This window comes from Sphaerodactylus townsendi, linkage group LG03 (assembly GCF_021028975.2).
Source record: "Sphaerodactylus townsendi isolate TG3544 linkage group LG03, MPM_Stown_v2.3, whole genome shotgun sequence".
NCBI lineage: Eukaryota > Metazoa > Chordata > Lepidosauria > Squamata > Sphaerodactylidae > Sphaerodactylus > Sphaerodactylus townsendi.
In genome coordinates, this window is record NC_059427.1 from 67,099,008 (window position 1) to 67,112,849 (window position 13,842).

The following is a 13,842-nucleotide window of genomic DNA, read 5'->3' on the forward strand; positions in this document are numbered from 1 at the left end:
TTTGAAACCATATGCATTTATTCTCATGAGCTGGTTGTTTTATTGTCCATTTTTTATTATGTGATTTGTTTTACTGATTTATTTTTTAATTGATTTATTTTGTTGTATTTTTATGAGTCATCTAGAACACATCTAGAGAGGCAACATACATATTTCCTAAATAAATAATTGGGATAGCCCAGCACTCAGTAAATATGGGATTGATTGTTCATATTCTTAAAACCAGGGCCAGAGTGAGGGGGAACTGTGCCTGGGGCACGTGTGTGCCCCTGCCACACCCTCACCCACACCTACCCCGCTCTCCACACCCCCGCACTGGCGCACACCCGGTGCGTCGCACCCCTCCCAGTACCCTCGGCACTACGCCACTGCTTAAAACAAATTAGTGGAGAGAGAAAACAGCCTACTGCAGTCTAGCTTCCCTTTTCTGCCTGTCTGTGTCTTTGATGACCCTCAGGTTTCATGTACTACAATTTAGAGAGTAAAAATGGTGCATATTAATAATACAATCATTTTCACCATGGTTTGCTTGTGTTAACAGTACGACTTATTCTTTGTTAATACTGGCATACGAAGTTAACCATGTCATGAGGAATTGAAAAGAACATTTGGTATTACTTATGAAAAACCAGTGTTTAAAGATCCTCCTCTTCAGTCCCATGTCCTATATACATGCAGCTTCCAAATTCTGTATTACCCTTCTGATTTGGTACGGGAAGTGGGAGAGTATTGAGTAGCCACTCGTAGTATATAAATTGTGGTTGACTATCCATGACCTAACAGTAAATGTGTTGAACAAGTGTTCTCTCTATATAGTTCTCAGAATTTTGTCTTTGTTTTTTCCATAAGAAAAAAAAATAACCAGAGGCCCCCTTGTCCTTTGATCAATTCTAATAACACTGACAGCTTCAACAATGGTGCATTGTTGATTACTGTAGAAGAATAACACTCTAAAACTGGTTTTCATGAATAAGGGCAGGTCTGCAAATTGAGTTCAGTCCATGGAGATTAATTTTAAAACTGCTCTGAGAAATATGAACAATTCACCACAAGATGTCATCAGATCTCTCTACCTTTTATACAATCCAAAGCACTGTCTAGGGTAGAGAGTGAGGCAGAACAGATGGTTTGTTAACTAGCAGCTTCTACTGATTTTTGTGAATGGAGGCTGTCTCCAAATGACATCATGGCCTGTTCACTCCACCCCCATGTCAGAGTGGCTTTGTAGTGTTCAGGTGTTGCTGTGCCAGCACTTATGCAGGAGATCCTGCTAAGTTTGAGGCAAAACTGTGGTATGGGAGGTAGAGCATCATTCTACTTTTGGAATTCATTCCATCTGTGAAACGGAAAAGTGTGGACAGGTGAGTAGAACAGTATTTTTTTAAGCAGGATGCTGTTGTGGAAATAAATGTGCAGTATTTCAGTATTTTTTGACATTTTACATGATTCAAAAATAGGTCTATCAAAATTGATGGTTCATGCATATAGCATTGTATGTATCTTGCATTTGTGTATAATACACATTCTTACTTCATTTGATACTACATAGTAAGTACGCTTGTACATTTCATAGCAAGTAGCTCCTCATGGGAGATCAAACACTTTGATCAAGCTGCAAATATCATGCCCCATTATAGAAAGTTAGAATCCTTAGTTTCAGTCAACTTTGACTGAATATTACAGCTACAGTCCTTGTATGTTTCTGAGTAAATACTCATCATAGTAGACTATTAATTGTAACAAATTGGCATCAGTCTGTCATACAATAGTTCTCAATATTTTAAAACTCAATAATCTTTTCGTGGAATTAGATTTAGATTCAAATCAAGAAAGCTAGTATTCAATAATGCAAATGTATGCAATGACTTCATACACTGAAATACTGAATACAGATTTGTATCTGATACAAGCAATTGGTAGGTTGTATTTAATCGATGCATACATAGGAATGTGTTATACTATTTTATATTTGTTTCAGAACTTTAGAGAGATGTTTTAAATTCTGTGGAAGGCAACATTCAGCACTCTCCCCTTCTGCTACATCAGTCCATTTCTGCTGTGGTGTACTATAAGGTCCCAGAAAGTGAATTTCAAACCAGGTGGTTCTGAGCCCTCAGTCTGAAATATGGGAATAATAATACTGACCAGTCTTGCAGGGGTATCTGTAAGGATTACAGTACAATATGTGAGAAAGACTTTCAACATTGTGCTAAGTATTACTATTATTGTTGCATTATGATCCCCAGATCTCTGCTGCATTTCCACTCCAAAGAAATAATCTAGAAAGCATTATTTTTTCCCCAAATGTAAAGATGGGAAGTATATATTCCAAGTGTATGCAGATTCTTTTCAGAGCAATAAACACTGAGAAAACTAGCAAGGTGCACAGGTTATAAAATAACTGTGGATGTAGGAAACCAATATTTAAACCCACATAGAAATCAGTTCAAAGTATTCAAGTGTCCAGTGGGCTTGTCACATAAACATTGGTAGTTGCAGGGCCAAATACTATAAAATGTGAAGGGCAGACTTGCACATAAACCTGCAGCTATCCTTGTGAACTCTCAGTGTTTAGATGCTTGGATCTTCCCTTTATACCTTCTGATGTTTAGCACAAAAAGCAAAATCTGAATGTTAATCAATAGTCATTGGATGGAAGTGGGCAAATCAGTATTTTTCATTGTAATCTGCCTCACAAAATAGTTTTGAGGCAATTGCGCTCACAGCTTGTTGGAGGAAGACTGAAATTCAGATGTAACAAATAAATATCCCCATTTTCCCAAGCCCACTTAAGGAGTTTTTGCCTCAACTGTCTTTTCCCAAGACATTCTAATAAAAGAGGGAACAGAGATTACGATTATTCTCCCATCAGTATGTCATATAATATAATGGGAGACTCCTTACTAAGCCGTTTTTTATTGCTGTTTCCACTAATACCTTACTTTGATTCAGTGAGTTTAATAAGATTAATACTTGATCTATTTGGGGACAGGAAACCCCTGTGATTTCAACAGTCTAACATGTTTAGTTTCTAAAGTGATTGTCAGGTTACACATTTGTGGAAATAATATTTTCCTTGGGCTGTTCTACTGGCCAAATTTTTGTAATCTGTCTCATTTTGTCTTCTTTTGAAGCCTAAATACGAAAGGTCTGGTAAGCCCTCTGAATAATTAAGTACTCTGCTTCAATCAAGGGGCTTTTGAGAGTGTCCATTAGATAGGGATGTTTGACTTGATCTTGTGAAGCCAAGCGATGCTGTTGGTATAGTGGTAGAGATTATGATAAATAATACAACTGTAGTCTCTTGTGCTAAACCTTAAATCTTTTTAGATCCCCAAATGATAGAATGTAGAATCATAAAAACTGTAAAGTATCAATCTGCTCAGCTAATACCAGCATATTCCACTGGGGCAAGGCATATTCTACTTATTGAAGAGACTCTGTCTGCTGACAAAATGCACCTTGCACAGATATTACATATTTCCTTAGCTGATAGAAATGGTAAACTACAACTCACAGAGTCCAGTATTAGGACTTTGCTGGCCCAGAGGCTTGGGGTGCTAGGAGTTGTTTACACTGTTGCAATAGGCTGATGACATCAAATGAGATGGTACCTGCACCATCAAGTTGTTGTAAACCTCCAGGAGCTAACAGTGGTAATTTTTCTAAGTAACTGGAATTTGATCATAGTCTTGCATTGTTAAAGGTATCTGTCCCAATCCAGTGAGGACAATCTTTGTGCAAAAACAGGCATTTCTACAATAACCCACTTCTGGAATTGACTAGTGCAGAAAGTTGCTGTACAAGTTATTCAATCTGGTAGACTTCACATACAGCACTTGAGGCTACATTACTGAACTGGGGCTAGGCATGACAAAGTGATCAGTCCAGTAGAATTGAACTGTTCTGTTCAGTTGTCTTTCACTATATATACAATTGTGTAATCACAACTGTTTGGTGTGTCATGATCACAAGTCAGGTTCTCCCAATTTCCTGACAAAGCCAAATGAATGTTGTTTTGTCTCATGTCATTACATGCTACCTCTTATTCTGCCTGGTCTCTTTATGGATCGTTTTGATCCAGTTTCCATTACGAATATCAGTAAAATCCTGGGACCAAAGAAGGCCCTCTACTTTCATTCTGTATCCCTGTCTATCCTGGCTGCCAAAATCATGTAAGGACCACATCAACAAATCTTAGAATCTATTATAACCCTGTCACTAATTCTGGGCACCCTCCCTTGGCCACTCAAAGAGGCAGTTATCTGTCAATTACTTAAAATACCATCCCTAAATGGTTGCTCAGTCCAGGGACGTAGGTATAGATTTTTTATGGGGGGGGTTGGGGGGTTACGCCCCATCCGCCCCTGGAGGCGTGGCCATTCCTCCCCAAGCCCCGCCCCTGGCTTCAATGCTTATAAAAGCAGCTCTCTGAGGTCAGGGACAGCAGACTCCCCTGCCCAGCCATCCCCGCCCCCCCCCACCAACTGGGCTCCCAGCCAGCATCCGGCAGCCCCTTCTGCCCTCCCCTCTGTGCAGAGGCATAGCTAGGGGGAAAAGGCCTGGTGCAAAATCTTAGTTTTGCGGGGGGGGGGGGCATGTGCGAACACTGTGATGCTGGAATCCACCCCAAACAGCATCATTTTCAATAGTATTTAAACTAGAGAGCCCAAATTCTCTTTTTAAATCCACCTTAAAGGGATAATTTGGGGTCCCCAGTTGAAACATCATTGAAAGTGATGCTGTTTTGTGGTGGATTCCCCACCCTGAAACAGCATCACTTTCAATGTTTCAACTGGGGACCTCAGATTCTCCCTTTAAATCCATGCCGGGGTGGATTTAAAAGGAGAATCTGGAGAAATTTGAGGTGTGCCTGCTGCTGTCAGGGGTGCAATTGTTAAGCTAGCAGCACCAAACTTTCAGAGTATCTTTAGAAGACTCTCCTAATGATACCACCCAGGTTTGGTGAAGTTTGGTTCAGCGGGTTCAAAGTTATGGACCCTCAAAGGTGTGGCCCACATCTTCCATTAGTTTCCATTGGAAACAATGGGGGATGGAAGAACCCTTTTGGGAGTCCATAGCTTTGGATCCCATGGATCAAACTTCACAAAACCTGGGTGGTATCAGTAAGAGACTCTCCTGATGATACCTCCCAGGTTTGGTGACATTTGGTTCAGGGAGTCCAAAGTTATGGACCCCCATCTCCTATTAGCTCCCATGGAAACAATGGGGGATGGCAGCACCCCCTTTGGGAGTCCATAAATTTGGACCCCATGAACCAAAGTTCACAAAACCTGGGTGGTATCAGTAGGAGAGTCTCCCAAAACATCCCTGAAATTTTGGTGATGCTAGCTTAAAAATGCGCCCCCTGCAGGCCAAAAACCGAAAAAACACTAAAAATTTCAAAAAACCCACAAACGGGGGGCGGAGCTTCGGACATGTAATGTGGGGGTTGAACCCGAGGGAAAAAAACCCTTACCTACGTCCCTGGTTCAGTCTCTAATATGACCGTTCTGGGCAAAGTGACTAAGAGAGCAGTAGCAGACCAACTCCAGATCTTCTTGAATAACTCATCTGCTTTTCAGTCTGGTTTCAATCCAGGCAATAGGACACAGATAGCTCTGCTCGCTTTAGTTGATGGCCTCCATCTAACAGTAGACAAAGGCCATGCCTCTCTCTATTGGACTCTCTATTGCTAATATTGGACTTATCTTCAGCCTTTGATATTGTAGATCATACCGTCTTGTTAAAGTGCTTGGAGGCAGAAGGTATCAGGAAATGTGCACCAATCTGGCCCAAATGATTCCTCATGGATTGGATTCAAAGAGTTGCTATTAGAAAGTGGTTATGAGTGTGGGAAATATCCTGTGGGGTTCCTCAGGACACAGTTCTATCCCCCATGCTTTTTGAACTCTATGTATAACCTTATGACAAATTATTTGTAGCTTCGGGGTTGGTTGTCATCAATACGCAGATGACACCCGGCACTTCATATCCTTAAGCAAATCTCCTGGTGATGCAGTAGAGGTCCTGAAGAGCAGCCTGGCTGCTGTGGTAAATTGGCTAAGTCAGGGGTAGGGAACCTGCGGCTCTCCAGATGTTCAGGAACTACAATTCTCATCAGCCCTTACCAGCATGGCCAATTGGCCATCTGACAGAGGCTGATGGGAATTGTAGTTCCTGAACATCTGGAGAGCCGCAGGTTCCCTACCCCTGGGCTAAGTGAACACATTTAAATTAACCCCTGAAAAGACAGAGGTAATCATGGTTGGGAAGGTAAAGATCTTGAAGGACATTGTGCTCCCCACTTTCTATGGTGTTTAGCTGACCCTTTCTGACATAGTTAAGATTCTCAGGGTTATGTTAGAGCCAACATTATTGCTGGAGAAGCAAGTTAACGCAGGTGCCAACCTGCAAATGGGCAAAATCAGCAACTGCCTGTACACATGCCATTCCTGTCATGGCCTCCACCTTATGGAATGGACTTCTTGAGGAGTTCAGAAACGTTTTCACTCTCCTGGTTTCCTGCAAACCATGCAAAACAGAATTATTCAGGGGGGCTTTTCTATGCACTGTATAAACTGATCCACAAAATTACTTGGATAAATTAAGGACCATGGTCTATACAACTATGCATAGATAGACAGGCAGACAGACAGACAGACAGACAGACAGACAGATAGGAAAAAGTCTCAGTTTGTGTATACTTGTGTTAACAAGCAATAAAGTATATGGTCTTGTTATGAATTAGTAATGAGTACAGTTATTTGATGAAGTGTTCTTTGACTTACAAAAGCTTATACCCTAGAAAATTTTGTTAGTTTTTAAAGACTCAGATTAGTTAAACAACAAGCAGAGTATAGAAGTAAGTGAGAATTGAGGGAAGTAAGCAATAGGATCTCTAGGGAATTTCTGTTGAAACACTGCTATTTAATTAATTTATAAGTGATCTGGGACGGGGGTGAACTGTGAGGTGGCCAAGTTTGCAAACTGACAATAAATCATTCAGGATCAAAGACTGTGTGGTAATGGGGGTGGGGGAGAACAAAAGCATGGCAAATGAAGTTTAGTGTGAATAAATACTTGGAAGGAATTTGGGAACCAGGGTCAGGAAGATGAGTCTTTGCTCTTCGGTAGGTACTTTCAAAAGTCCAGAATTGGCAAGACCTCCAAAAGCACAAGTCTTTAATAAGAGTCAAAGAGCTCTTGGGCTTTTGCTCATTTCCTGTGACTCAGCATGAACTATGTTACTGTGAACTGTTGCATAGCAGTAGAAAATGAGGCATCTTATTAAGTAGGGTATTTCCACCATGATCCATGACTACCCTAACTGCCACATCACTGCCAAGATGAAGTATAGCTGTAGGCATCTATACTCTTTTCCATTGAAAAATTAATGTAGTATTGAATGTTCATCCACCACATGCTGGGCCTTCTTTGTTATAGATTATAGAATGCTCCCCCTGGATCCTAATGCCCACCTAGTTCTATTCCCCCCCCCCCCCATTCAAATGCAAAAATAAAAAACCCTCACCCCTATGACTTTGTAAGTGACTGGGGATTAGGCCAGGGAGAGGCACATAAAGTTACATTTTTCCCACCTCTGCCCCCACACACACACACACACACTTTAGAGTTCTTACTTCCCTTTTTCTAGAATGCCCACAATTTTCATACAGCTTCAGGGGCCTCTGTGATGCAGCCGCCATTTGTAGAATGTTTCCAGGAGTTTCCTCTGCTTTGCTGTTCCTGGTGATCCTAAGCATATGTTTTTTTCCTTTTTTATTTTAAATGAAATACCTTCGAAGCTTCATGGAGTTGATATGAGAATCACAGCCATCCAGAAGAGTGATCTACCTTCCTTTAAGAAGCAATGGCACACCTGGCCTCCAGAGTCTAAGGCTATCCATTACTTTCAGTCACGGGTAGACCAGTCCTCTGAAGAGCCTGTCAAGCCACAATTGAAAGTGATGGGCATTACCTATTGCCTCTTAATGGGAGGTAGTCTAGCCCTCTGAACTGCTGCAATTCTCATATCCACTCCATGAAGCTTTGCAGATATCTCATTTAAAATTAAAAGAAAAAGAAAAAACGGCATATCTGTTCTGTCAGCTATTTTGCAAAGGAAACATATGATGCTGTTTCAAAAAGGCAAGTTTTGCTAATAGTTGTTCAATGCACTATAAATGTTCTTTTAACAAAGTATAAATGTTTGGGATAAAAACAAATGAAACATTTTATTTCCTGCTTCAAAATGTTTTAAATGAACTGCGTAGAAAAACCCAAGGAGTAACAGTGTTTAGGATTATCTGATTTCTCTTCAGATCATATAAAGCTTTATCCTTTGTTTAGGATTACAGTATATGTGGTTGACTCATCATGTGACCATAGTGTACAGATTACCAGGTCTTCTAATGAGAAAAATTAAAGCTGCAATAACACAGTAGTTAGCCATGCAATTCTACACGCAATCACAATTCAAATAAAAGGGCAAATCAGGACCCTCTCATTTACTTTCTTTCTTAAAACTCCCACCATACCTCTGGTGACATCTTCTTGGAGCACTGTTTATAGCAGAAAAGAAGATTTATTGACATTTTTGGCTCCTGGACTCTTAGACCTACCCCCCTCCTTTGAATTCAGCCTCCCGGGAATTACTAAGAGGGGCCCCTCAGAGGAGGGGAATGAACAGCAATCTATGTTTGTTCCAAGTTCTCATATTTTATGGACCAAGATTATATGGAGAAATTATTGAGTTAACAATACTTCAAGGAGATTTGTCCTTACATAAAACTCAATAAGAATTCTGAGGTAACTACAGATATCAATCTGTAGGGGCTTATATTCTTTCATTCTTCTCACACTGGCCTAGCTCTGAAGTCTGCAAGATGTAGAAGTTTCCCTAGTTGTCATGGTAAAACTACATGTTACATAAGAGATTTAGTGTATTAAAGATGAGACGCTGAGGTCCCAATATGGATCTAGGTCACAGCAAGAGGGTCATGTAATTGTTTCCTGATAGAAATCCTCTCTTCTACCTACTCAAACAGGTATTAGCCCAGTACACAACATTATCACCACCTTTTGTTAGGATGCCCCTAGCAGCCCCTAGACGGATGAACTTGGGGATTCAGCAATGAGCCACCACAAACCTGTGGCTAAAATGGAGTGGGAACTCATTTTAAATAAGCAGGCAAGCTAATAAGCATCTCAGACAGCAACAGGACACAGCAAATTTGTATTGCGGCCTAACCCCATAAAAGTCTTTAGGTTAGGCTTGCTATTTGACATGGAAAACAAAATCACTTATCTTGCAGCTTCTACTATTGCTGTAGCTCCATACTCTGCCTGCTATAGACTACCCGACACACACACACACACACACACACACACACACACACACACAATTTGGCTGTACAGGAGCTAACAACTCCCAAAAAGTAACATGAGTAATTGTCCCAAGATGTTGGAATCTTTCAGTAACAACAAAGAAGTGCACCAAGGAATATGACATTTCTGGGAGGGTAAAGGTCACACAAAGATGTCATGTGCCAAAGGAAAGAGTTTGCTTCTAAGAATGTAAAGGAGCATGAAATTGTCTGGAAAGACCACCTCCAAACACAGGCCATAATTTTAGAGCTATTCCAGCTGACAACCTTTGACAAGGAACAGATAACAGAGCAGGATCCTCCCACCTCAAATGCTCATTAAAATGCTTTCTCCGGACCCTGACAGAAAAAATGCCAGCTCCCACCGCTGCTATTCCAATTATAGCAGGAAGCGAAAGAGAATACAGATAAGATGGGGGTGGGGGATTTTGATTAAAAGAAAATACTGTACAGTCTTCATGCTTCACACCAAGGAGGCAAAGATACTTAATAAGAAGGAGGTACAGGTCTGGAACTGTAAGAAAAATTGCAAAGCTCCACAAACTGAAAGTTTGTCACTGAAAGCATTGATCATCCACAGCCTGAGATGTTGATGGTTATCGGCGTCCCCCCCCCCCCCAACAAGTTTTTGCATTTTAAATGTTATACCCTTTCATTATAAAAATAATTCTATTTGTTTTGAACATTGCTACTTTGAGCTAGCAACATTGGCTGGAGAAGTCCTAGAAAAGAAAACAAATCCAAGCACAGTAGAACAAGGTTTTTTTTTCTGTTTATTTTTCCTGCTCCCATTGTTCTTATCAGTTTTCTCTTGCCCTAGACAGTCATTTTTAGAGCATACATGATCTTCAGACATCAGTGTCCTCTGGTCATATTGTTAGTAGAGGCAAGGGGCAGGGGAGGACTGTGATGGTGACAAGTAGGAATGAAACTGAGACCACTCACTTATTTCATGAAGACCTATTGTACAGTGAGCAGCCACAATTATTCCTGACATGCACTGACCTGACACAGATTTGGAGCTAATGGCATAGAGGCAAAAAGCCTCTATATTCAAATCCTGCTTGCCCTTGCAGTGAATACTCCTCATGAGAGTCAGGACTTGATAATGCTTGTTAGAGTCAGACAAATGCTATGTATATGACTACACACAACGCCCCTCAGTCCTGACCACCAAACCTTGCATTATTGCATCCTAGGCCTGGACATAGCTCTTTCGATGCCTCTCGATCTGAAAAATCACTGTTCCAGGACTCAATCAATTCCAGCATCAACATTTAATATTGCATTTATGGACATTTTGGCTCTCTGGCCTGGGTTCCCCACAACTAGATTAAGCAAGAGCAATCTAGTAAGAAACTAAAAAGCTCTGTGCTGTTTATGAAATTGGGGTTGTTATATGTCTTTGTTTGTATAACCCCATGCTCCATTTCCCCAAATGTCAATCAATCCAGAGGCACATCAATTCTATTGTGGCATTCTCTTTTTTAGTTATCCCATTATCATCTTTGTTCACAGGTTTCATAGCAAAAACATGCTTGACTACAGGCAAGAATGGGGCAAGATAAATTAGTCTTCACATAGCGAACATTTCTGCTACAATTAAATTATTTTTAAAACTGTTGTTTGCCTCCAGACATAAAAGATGTTACTGACCATAGAATAGCTGTCCCAACATAGGTGAGACACTGATTGCTCCCACTTTGTATTGTTCTAAATTTTGCAAAGTGAATAGCAAGAAACTTTCTCAGTTGAAAACATTACCAGTTCTTGGAACTGTTGTGTTAAATGTCAAGCCATAAGTTAGACAGGTGATGCGTGTCTTTGTCATCCTACACAAAGGAATCCCTGTGTAAAGGGCACTAAGGAATGTATGTCTTTGAACGGCTGTATTACTTTTGATATGTTACTTGATCTTTAGATACACACATTTTTCTTTTATGATCTCCCATTGGGATTATCACAGCACTCAGACCACATTAATTGAATTAAGCTTCTCAATGCCTTTCCGAACTGGCTCAGTATTGAAACAAATGGCATTCAGGCCCCCCTGCTTTTCAAGGCAAGTTTCCAAGCAATGTGTTTATCAAGGGACTTACAAAAGGAATTGTGTCTGCTTGAAGCTCATCCTTGAACTTTGATCTGGAAGTAAAACCCTCTTGTGCTGTGCTGTGTCAAGTCCCCTTCTTTTAACAACCCAAGGCTTGAATGGACCCGTGGTGAGTCCGGATCCACTATCATGATATTTTTCTATTATTAAATAAAACCCAGGGCTACCAACCTTTTTCAAGCTGGACTTCTGCTTTCTTAATAACTGCATGAGAATAGAATCACTGGCCAGTCTTTTCTGCTGTGGCTTAACAATGAATAACTAAATTAGTGCTCCTGATGAAAAGAAGACATGCAAAATCTGTTGGAAGTTTATCATGTCTTTTTTTCTTTTCTTTTCTTTTTTGGTATCTTTCATGGATTCCTACCCTCTTGTTTGTTTTTGATCTGGGGTGTCTCTTATTTTGTTTGTTGTTGTTATTTACAACAGGCCCTGCAAAATAACAGAACATCACTTTTTGTCACCAGTAAATGTCAGTTAAAATCTCTTAAGCACATTAGTCTGGTCCTGGAAGATGATCCTTCCTTTCATAGGTCTTGAGTTAGAAAGCTCACCTTTGCTTACTGACAATCCCCAACCTGAAGCAGCTATTTGTCCAAGAACAATCTTAGTTGTGGGGCAACCAGGGGGTCCCAATCGCCAATCTTTCCTGATTGCCAGTCAAGGGACCACCATCTGTGTGCCACTGCCACCACAAGTGAAGATAGTCCGGGGTTTCATAGGAAACAGCCAGTAATCAACTGCAGGATTGTGAGGGGGGGGGGGGGATCTGATGCAGCTGATTGAATTTGCCAACCCCTAAAAGAGACTCAGGCAGTGGCTGGCATACAAATGTTGGACTGTGGGAAGGGGCCAGTGCTTGATTCTGTATCACTAGGTGGTGATGGTCAGGGATGGAGGTGCGGGGAGAGCATCCATTCATTGCTGTCTGCCCTGCCTGCACAGCCAGCCAGTCACATCTCCCTTGCAAGCCAGGCTGCTGCCAGTGTCGAATTTATCTGTAGACTTGGCAGGCTGAAGCCAAGGACTTCAAAATCTAGGGGGCCTCCAGCCAAGGTGTATATTTTTAACACTATCATAGGCCTTTCTTACACATGCTGTCATGATGCACTGTAGTCTCTAAACAACCCTTCAGTGATTTTCCTTGCACTGTCTTAAGCCAATAACTCAACACTAGCATTGATTTCTGTATTGATTTTGGCCTTCCAGGACTTCACTGAAGTGGCATTTTGTGATCCCATTTTGTGGACCTTATCTTTCTCTAGTCATGAGAGTGGGGGGTTGGGAGGGGCCTCACCAGTAAAATAGTCTAGGACCTCTCTTTATCTAAATCCAGCACTGACTAGAGTTGTGCCTGCTCACCAGGAAGGCACTATGCAAGTGCTCCTCCTTCTTGCCTGTATATTAGCAGCCAGGCCTGTCTGTCATTGTTGTAGTCATTGTCCTTTCCCCTTCCTCCTGAGGAGAGAGCGGTGAGCAGTACCTGCCCCAAGCTTTTCTTCTCTCCCCTCCAAAACTCACGCAGTTGATAGATGCCACTCAGAGTTTGTTCCTTTAGGCCAGAGGCAGTAGACAAGAAGAGACAAAATTGGTGGGGGGACTTCAGAGGGTAATTTTCCGCAGCGATAAGTATAATTGTATGCTAGGCATTTGTGGAAGATAAACAAATGGAGTGACATAAAAAAGAAGGGGGTGTCCTAGGGAGTTTATGGAAATGTAGGGTATACATTAAAATGGGATGAAAATAGAACCACTGAGTATGTTGGGGGAGAGAGTGTAGGTGGATGGCATCCTTGACTATTGCCTAGAGCCCCAGAATCACTAAGACCACCACTGTATTGACCACCGACAATGGGCCACCTGACAGAGATACAAAACCAGGAACTAGCCCATTTATCTTCTTCTGTTTACAAAGGCCACACATGTCAGTTTCTGCTTGAGAGAATATACAAATCAGCTATTAGTAACAATCAGAAACAAGTGATGTGGGTGGGAAGGGTTTCGGTCCTCCAGGACATTCTATAGGACATTCTGTAGCAGACTCCAAAGTCTGAAACTGAAGTGGAAACTCATTAGCATAGTTGATATAATGGATTCAGTAGAGATTGAACATGGCTAGTTTGAGCTCACCACAAAAAAGTTTGTAAGCTATTCATTTATTTGCATAATATTGTTATGCCTATGCATTGCCAGTGGTTGCTAGTAATGAATGAGCCTCATCAATACTAATGGAGTTATATTGCATTAAATTGACAGGGTCATGCATTCATTTATTTCTCTTTCTATAGATTTGCACTTTGCACTTTGCATGGCAGTACAGCCTATTTGTTTTCTCTGTACTCA

The 13,842-nt window shown here is 41.1% G+C and overlaps 1 protein-coding gene across 2 annotated transcripts in view; it reads left to right on the top strand.

Annotated features, from left to right (window-relative positions):
- Positions 1–1,223: 1,223 nt before the first annotated feature.
- The window catches only part of LOC125430313 (semaphorin-3D-like), a 67,862-nt gene continuing 55,243 nt past the window's right edge, over positions 1,224–13,842 (top strand). For both annotated transcript variants that reach the window (XM_048492242.1, XM_048492244.1), the window contains exon 1: positions 1,224–1,361. The gene's annotated coding sequence lies outside the window, so the exon portion shown is untranslated. The remainder of the gene's footprint in view (positions 1,362–13,842) is intronic.